This window comes from Phaenicophaeus curvirostris, chromosome 3 (genome assembly GCF_032191515.1).
Source record: "Phaenicophaeus curvirostris isolate KB17595 chromosome 3, BPBGC_Pcur_1.0, whole genome shotgun sequence".
Lineage (NCBI taxonomy): Eukaryota > Metazoa > Chordata > Aves > Cuculiformes > Cuculidae > Phaenicophaeus > Phaenicophaeus curvirostris.
The window spans coordinates 71139950-71148236 of NC_091394.1; the positions used below are offsets into that span (position 1 = coordinate 71139950).

At 37.6% G+C, this 8287-nt stretch overlaps 1 long non-coding RNA gene across 2 annotated transcripts; it reads left to right on the forward strand.

The window, feature by feature from the left end:
* Nucleotides 1–5005: 5005 nt before the first annotated feature.
* Nucleotides 5006–7831, forward strand: LOC138719233 (uncharacterized). 2 transcript variants are annotated; one of them, XR_011337195.1, is made up of 4 exons: nt 5006–5558; nt 6296–6345; nt 6749–7080; nt 7670–7831. It is a non-coding gene; the product is annotated as an uncharacterized lncRNA (long non-coding RNA). The 2 variants fall into 2 exon arrangements; XR_011337194.1 differs by having other exon boundaries at nt 7033–7080.
* The last annotated feature ends 456 nt before the right edge of the window (nt 7832–8287 follow it).

Here is an 8287-nt window from a genome sequence, read left to right on the forward strand (position 1 = left end):
GGGATGTTCTGCTGTGTTTCAGGAAGTAAGAGTTTTATCTGTCATATTTATCTAAATCCTTTTATGTAAGGAAGGAAAGTAATCCAAATGAATCCTCAAATAGTGGGTGAACGATTTCTATTAGACAGATCGTATTTTCTATAAGTTCAGGAATAATTTTGAGTCAATATCTCCTTTGCATAATACTGATTAATTTAAACTTGGACTTAATTGAGGAGTGCCTCTAGTAAAGCCGTAGGAAGAGTTTCCCTCCAGTTGCATCCTGGCAGACTCCAGCAGCAGTGGCAGGTGATTACAGAAGCTGTCCTCATGGGACCTTTGCACAACAGAGGGAGAAATGTTCAGCTCTGCATTCATTTGTGAAGTCTCTCAGGGCAGGCAAGAGGAAAACCAGAGCGAGCCAGACTGCACTCTGAGCTGGCCAAGTCGCTGTTTTTTTCTGCCATATGTAGCAAACATTAATGGGCTCTAAAACTTCAGTGCTCTCCTCTATAACTGTTGTATCTAATGCCTATTTTTACAAAGCATGATTACTTGTGTATGTCCTTTTACCCTATACGTCTCCCCTACCTCCCCTAAACCTGTGGCTTTGTGCCTCAGTGAGCTTACTATTACTGTTTCTCCTTTCCTTGTTTATGAAAAAAAAGAGACTATGCTATGTTATTTTTTAATTATCTGATTTGATGGGGTCTGTACACCAATAGTTTTTGAGAGTGCACCCAAGAGAGCCTATGCTATTCAATACTTGTTGAAGGTCAAGGAACAGAGATATGGAATGTAAGAGCAGTCACCATAAGGGGAAGTCTGTGAGTGACTGGGTGCAAGCACATGTATGTTTGTATGTATAGCGATCATCTGATCTGTTATTTACCTGTATGCTGTTAAGTTCTCAAGCAATGCAGAAAGCCTAGAAAATGGGGCAGCTGTAACTGTGATCAGGTATGTCTTAGCATTCTTTGGACTGTATATGCATTTTATGGAAAAAAGACTTTCTTGCTTTTTGTATCTGCATATTGTTACGTGGGTTTTGTGTTTTTTTTTTCTTTCTGTTAGCTTCAATTTGTGTTGAATTCTCTTATAGATTTTGTGTAATGGAGGTACCTCTAGATTTATATTCCAAAACACTGATGTTTCCTTAAATTTTTACAAAACTCTTATGCTTAAGTATCAATATTTATTTCCTTGTAAGCTTAAAACTGTACAAGAAAACAAAAGATATTAAGCAAATAAATATAACAAAAGTAGCCAGTGAAATAATACCAGAAGAGCAGGGCATACTAATAATTTCAAAAGTGAAACAATTAACTCTTAAGTTCACAAAACTGAGTTTCAACAAAGACTTGCTGGCAGCCTGCCTAATAGCAGTTGTACAATAGCAATAATTTGTTGCCTGTCTGCATAGCACTTCTTTCTTTTTTCTTTTGTCCCCTAATACAATGTTTAGCACACCTTGTAAAGCACAGCAGGGGCTTGAGCATAGGAGATCATTGTTTCATTGTTTGTACTTCCCTTCACCAAATGCCTGGAATTTCTGGTTACTCAGCAACCCCAGGGGTGTCTTAATCTTGCACTTTGCAATATGCAATAATGTCTGTATGGTCTGGAGTGTCTTCGAGCTGAAAAGCCACAGTCTTGGGACCTGCAAAAAATAAAAATGAGTGAAACCTGCAGACTGTAGTACCTGGATTTTGTAAGTGGGTCACCAGGAGCATTTCAGTCATGGTGATTTATGAGTTTGGAACCACATTATCAACACTATCTTGCTTCTACTCATCCTGTCTTCCTAAACATTTTCCATGCAACCCAAGACTGTGACACATGATAACTGTAGGACTGAAGACTGTGACACGTTAAGCAGACCTACATGTCATGGTCTAAGTTTTTCTGCACCAGCTGGCTCTCAGCATTAGGAAATGATTTACTTCATCTACAAAGTGCTTATTCATGTAAAGTTGCAACTCTGGTATTACAATGCAGTGTTATTATAATTTAAGAAGTGCTTGGGTCCTGAAATATTTTTCACTTTCTCTTTCTAGCAGGAAAACATTTAGCTTAGGGGGGATCAGCAGGGAAGGAAAAGAAGTATGGGAAGGTACTTAGCTGACTCTTTCTCTTTTCCTCTTAGCTAAAAGTAAGAGTTCCATATGGGAAACAATAACCTTCAAAAAAACAGCTCTCATCCCTTTTGTGTCAAAACTTTCATGTACACAAATAACAGACAACTTTTGTGCAAGCAGGAAACTTGGCTCCATCAATGCTACAGCTCATGGAGCTTTCACAGCCTTGCGATTCTTCCTCTCCCAGATCATCTCTGATTCCAGTCCTCTGCCCTGCAAATTGTTAGATGGCCATTTTGGAACAGAATGTTGGGAAAAACTTATTAAGCATATAGTTCCTGGTTAGAAGCACTCTGGTCTCACATGACTATAGTCTGCTGTTCAGAAACATTCTCTTCTTGTAAATCACACTTTCCAGAGAATGATAGTGAGATAGTGAGAGACAGTTGTGCTCCATGCACTGGGTAGGATCTTACTGAAAACTTGTAGAAGGGCTTGTGATCTGTGCAAGAGTCAAGCATTTGACTGACGTCCTTAGCCTTACACTGCTGCATGTCGATCTGCTAATGACATTGATAGAGCAACCTATAGGTATTCAACTGCACCTGGTATTGCAAGATGATGGCACAACGATGCCTGGGGCTTCTGCTATTGTCATCCTCCCAGGGTTGTTTGTTCCATCTACCTTCTAGAAATCTAGCATACTTCCACCATGAATGAGTTTCAATGAGGGCAAGAATTAATATTAATGAATAAAGACTTTGAGAAAAATGTTAACTACCGGTACGGTATGGCTATACAGTTTTCTGGACACAGAGGAGTGTTGGGGGAATTAATAGCCAGTTTGTACAAGGCCTGCAAAACATGGAAATGTGAACAGTCTGCTTGATCCTACTTACTGCTCTCTCTATCACATTTAACCTGAGAATTTGCAAGAAAAAAAGGAGGTTTTAGTATTCTAACTCGGATACATCCTCATAAGATTATTTTGCTTTTTTGCTAATTCAGATTTTGTTATCCTGAAAGGTAAGTCTGGTAACTCAGACTGCTATCATCTCTGAATTTCAGGCTCTGAAATCTTAGTTGTGGGAATAGAGTGTAGATGTCTCTTAACAGGGCAAGTGCTTGCAATGTAGACAAGCCCTTTACTTGAAGAGTTTAGTCATCCTCCCAGAAGATTAAAAAAACCTCAGGTGCACTACAGAAAATATAAAGGAGAGATGAGGTAAAACTGCACATTTAGTTCTAAGAGACCTCTCTAGCAAACAGCCAGGAAGATCAAAAGCCAAGCTAAATGCTTGAAATATAAGGCATGAACTGATATTACCAGAAATTCATCAAATGATATTGAAGAACAGAGCAAGATGAATTACTTAATGTTTGTGGAAAAATAGAGGCAAAAGGGATGGGTGAATTAGCCACAGCAGGTGAGTCAAAGTGGGAAAGGAAAGAGAGGCGTTCTTAAGGAAGAGAGATGATGATGTAGTGAGAATTTGCAGAAAGGAAATTGTCTGCTTCAAAATTGACCCTTCTAGGTTGCAGAATGAGAATAAAACACATCAGGAGTTCAGAAAGACTGAATCAAGAGTGGAACCAGGACAGAGACCGAGATGCTTCTGAAGAAATGTGGATATTTTTGGGTAAAAATAGTGCTTACTGGAGTAACCATAATTTATAAGTGGAAGAAACTTGGACTGAAGGACAATACACATAGAAAAAGTGAAATTTGAATACCAGTGTATATTCTAAGAAAGCTGGTAGTTAATAAATCCTGGAAATTAAAATAGGAGCCAACAGGGACATCAGGTAATAAATGTTTTATTGTGTGTCTATGCTATTACCTTAATCATCCTGACTTTTATACTAAGGACACTTAAGCTAAAAAGCCTGCTCATCCACTCCATAAATATTAACATAAGATGTCTCAGATCAATACCACATCCATAAGCTATTACATGCCTTATAATAAAACAAAATATTTACTTTGTTTCAGAGCCAAATCACAAGCAGTCAAGTTTATTTAGCATTTTATAACACTGAAGGATATCCTGTCTTCCCTTATCTGTCTTAAAGAAAAATAAAGCCTTTTTAATTAGGTCATTGCACTCATGTGCTGCTGCTATTATACAAACTCTTCCTGGTATGTAATGATAGATAAATATAGCATAGCATTTATATAGGTTTTATGCTTGTATTGAAATATTAATATACCAGCTGTGGAACGCTTAGAGCAGATAAACTTCGATAATATAAATTCCTGTCCTGAATTCTCTCTCCGTTCTGACCAAACTTAAGGGGCAAGGTAAGTTAGGGTCACTTTTCCCATCTCTGCCACGCAAAAGTGCACAAATTTATATGAAATGCCTGCACTCAAGCCAGTGAATAAAATCTGCTTTTCAAGTACTAACAGCTTTCAGTTCCTAGAATGAAGACTGAGATACAATTATCTGGTATACCTAATTCTGAGGTATCCACACCCATTACCTTATTCTTTCATAAGTCAGAATCAAACACAGAAGTGGATGGAATTTAAAGGTGATGTTGGTTGCTGTTCTCCTGGAAAGGAGGTAGGTGATTCTTTCATAGAAAATTTAGTCTGGTTATCAGGTAAAGGAGTTTATGTGCAAAAACTATAAAGATAATGCATAAAAATATATTCAAGCAAAATGTTCAGGGAATATTGAATTAAGTCCCATTTAAATTTACGTTTATTCTGATAAAATTATTTTAAGATATAGTCTTAAACCACCTTGTATACAGGACTATTTAGGCTTTGAAATGCCACTGTATGTTTTTGCCCTTAATACAGTGCAGAGTAAATATTTATTATAGAATAAATATATTAAAAATATCCATGGATTCTGCATTTAGCACTCTTGCAATTCTTTTGCAAGCACAATTACAGCTTCTTCTACAAGTAATGATGAAGACAGTTCTCTGTTTGTATAGGCCTGATGCTGCCACTGGAATATTATTGTAACTGGGAAAATTATACAATTTGATGAAATAGTAATATTTTAGTGAAGCACCATATTGTTTCTGTTTAGGGCATCTTTCAATTTAGTAGTTGACTGTTGGGTCTGGAATAGTTTTAGCTATGCAGTGGATCCTGAGTGACCTTTTCCCCAGAATCCTTATTGTGGGGCACTGTCAGGCTAAAGTTGTTGCACATCACTTGATCATGAATCAGAGACGTGAGTTAACAAGGTCAGTGAGTGTACAAATTATTGTGCAGGTCTGTTCGCAATAAATGCCCTGTATTGCACAACTTGCAACAGTGTTCAGAGCTCTTCCATTTGCAGTTGTTGTTTCTGGTGATGCTATTGATCAGTCCTTTGTCTTTTGTGTTTTCCAGTAAAAAAAGCTGTTCCCGCTTAGAGGAGCCTTTGCCTCATCTTGGTCTCCATTACTCTGTGTGCAGCAAATAATTGATATGAATTGATATTCGTTGCACCTAGTCAAATATATCTCTTAGGGTGGAGATGACCGTACTTTTGGCATGTAAGTTCTTTGTAATCTGCAAGCAATTTAATCACAGTTTCCGTGCTAGAGGGATGTGCCATTTGACTGACAATGAGCCTGTGCTAGCATAAGATCTCATGAGCAGCTTCTAGCTGGGGGAAGAAATGAGATAGTATAAGCTGATCTGGCCAGTACAAATCTCTGGGTAGTCACTGCAGCACTTGATGTGCACACAGCATACACAATCTAACCCCATCCACGGTGAAAAGCTGCTCTCATATGCAGACTATACCCATAAATCTTTCTTCCCTTAGCTTTTCAAAGGATCTGATACCTGTCTCATGACCAGTCAAATGAAGCTTTGCATTGTGGCTCACAGATTCTTGGAGCTCTTTCTTAACAGCTACAGAAATTCTTTGCATATTCTTAACTTTCCCTAATGAGCTGCTTAGTCTTTCAAGTGCCAAAATGTGTTGTATGTTTGGCCTGTCATAGTGCAACTACTATCAATAAAGCATTGATAACAATGCAATCAGCATGCTACCAGACTTCATCATAGATCAGCTTGTTATATCATCTTTTAAATTCTCCCATGTTGCTTGTGAAAAAAGTTATCTTCTGTTAAATAGGCTGGTTTCATATTTGTTTGGCAGAGAGGTAGATACAAAAGCGTGCTGTAGCTTTAGTCTAGCAGAATACTTGATACTGTGTTGATCACACTTTCACTGTGAGAGTTTGAGAGACCATTAGAAATTATGGTTTTTCTCCTATTGCAGAAAATTGCCTGTATGTCTCTACCGACATTCTCATTCCAAGTGCTTATAATGTAAGTGAATTCATTAATGACTTACAATTCAGTTCTGTTGATGGATACAAAAAGAGATGTACAATTTTTTACAAAACTTTCTGACAAATAATCTTAGTGATTTATTCTTAGCTGTTCCAAAGCATTATGAGCATAAAATGTTGTTCCGAATAGGCAGTCAGTAAGGGAAATAATCATTAACATGACTAGCTTCTACTAATCCCTCCTACAAAACTCATGAAATTTGCAGTTTGAATTGAGTCTGAGTACCTATTTTGGAGGTTACAAATCATTATGCCCCATGTCCTTAGCAGGATGAGCAGGGCATGCTCTAAGATGCATCTTTTTTTTTGATGTTCCTTACAAAAACAAAGTGTTTGAAAAGGTTTCATTGACCTTTAATCTTTCTTGCATCTCATCACAGAGATGTTTCAAAATTAATAGCTGCTCTTGGACATGAGAGACTTTCCTGGAATCTTCAAAGTCTGTGTTTCTGATGGCATCAGAGGTTTTAATAAGCTCATGGAAGCTAGGTAGAAATCTAGTTTTTACTTTTTCCTTTTCCTGTCTTTGTATAGTGATAAATGTTATGAAAATTGGTCTATTGTTTGCCTGAAAATTACTTTCTGATTTCTTAAAATAAGTTTTGGCAGCATATGAATGCATCAACACTGGTGCTCTACCACAGAGATTTTTTGTCTCACACAGCTTGATCTGGATTCATTGACAAATTGACCTTAATCCAGCTGTCAGCAGGTATGTCTGACCAAGCTAACAGTCTGAGGAGTGTTTCTTCCCTTTTCAAGCACAAGCTGAATGGCCTTATTACAGCTACTAAATCAGCTTGGATGCTTCCACTTTATATTGTAAAGCCATCTCTGTACTAAATGACAATCCTTATCTGTGCACTTTCTGCAAATGAAGCATGTCCTGTGTAACTGTGCACAGTCAACCTCACTAGCTATTTTTGTTCAGTGCAGCAACAATGTCAGTTGCTCTTCTCTGTTACTTTTCATTTGGGAAGGCAGTTTCATAATTTTCTCCTCTGTGTACAGAAATTTGAAATGTAGCTGTAAGTGACTGACATAATGCTTATTTTTGACTACAGCAGGGAAGGATTAGGCAGACACAGCATGCAATGTCTTCAAAGAAAACAGTCCATTTTTAATTCTTTTCCATTGTGGACGGTTGCTCAGCAGTCCCAATTCACAATATTAAGTTACCTCAGAAGTCACAAAAAAGTGCTGTTTTCTTTCTATTAGTTTACAGTACTCTATATTCTAGGCTGGCTGTACACAGCTTTATCCATGCATTATCACCCTTCTGCTCTCATCCCTTTCTACAGGATTTCTCCCCAGCACTGGCAATTACAACACATCACTGCCACTGGAAAAGCTATAATGTCTTAGACAGCACTACCATGGACCTATTTCTGGGCCAATACTTCACTGCTAAGTGTCTCCTCCGCTGTGAACTTATTACATAGGTTTTTTCACCATCTCTGTAACCAACAATTTGCATGCTAAAATTAAACTTATTAAAAAAAATGTTAGCTGCACATTCTGTCAAAGCCACAAACATTGTTTAACTGGTCAGCCAAGCCTGTTTCTCAGGGAGTTGCTGACAGACAAAATCATGGCTACCAAAAGTCATGGAGTTGATAATGGAATGAAATTGGAAATCAGCTTTTGTAAGCAACAAGACCAAGAAGATGAAGGTACAATTGTTCTTGATGCTATGCTAGTAATCTATTTCTGACAGATCTGTATGTTTTCAGAAGATCAGGAGTATTTCTTCTCTGAATTCTGGCAACGGTTCAGTTTGGATTCCATTCTTTGAAAAATAATCAGGTCAAAACAAGTGGTGGGAAAGAGTTTAAATACTGTGGTCAGTCCAATATGGAAAGATGCTTAGAACTTAAAAGCAAACCTAATTGATGTAATGTTTTGATATAAAATAGGTG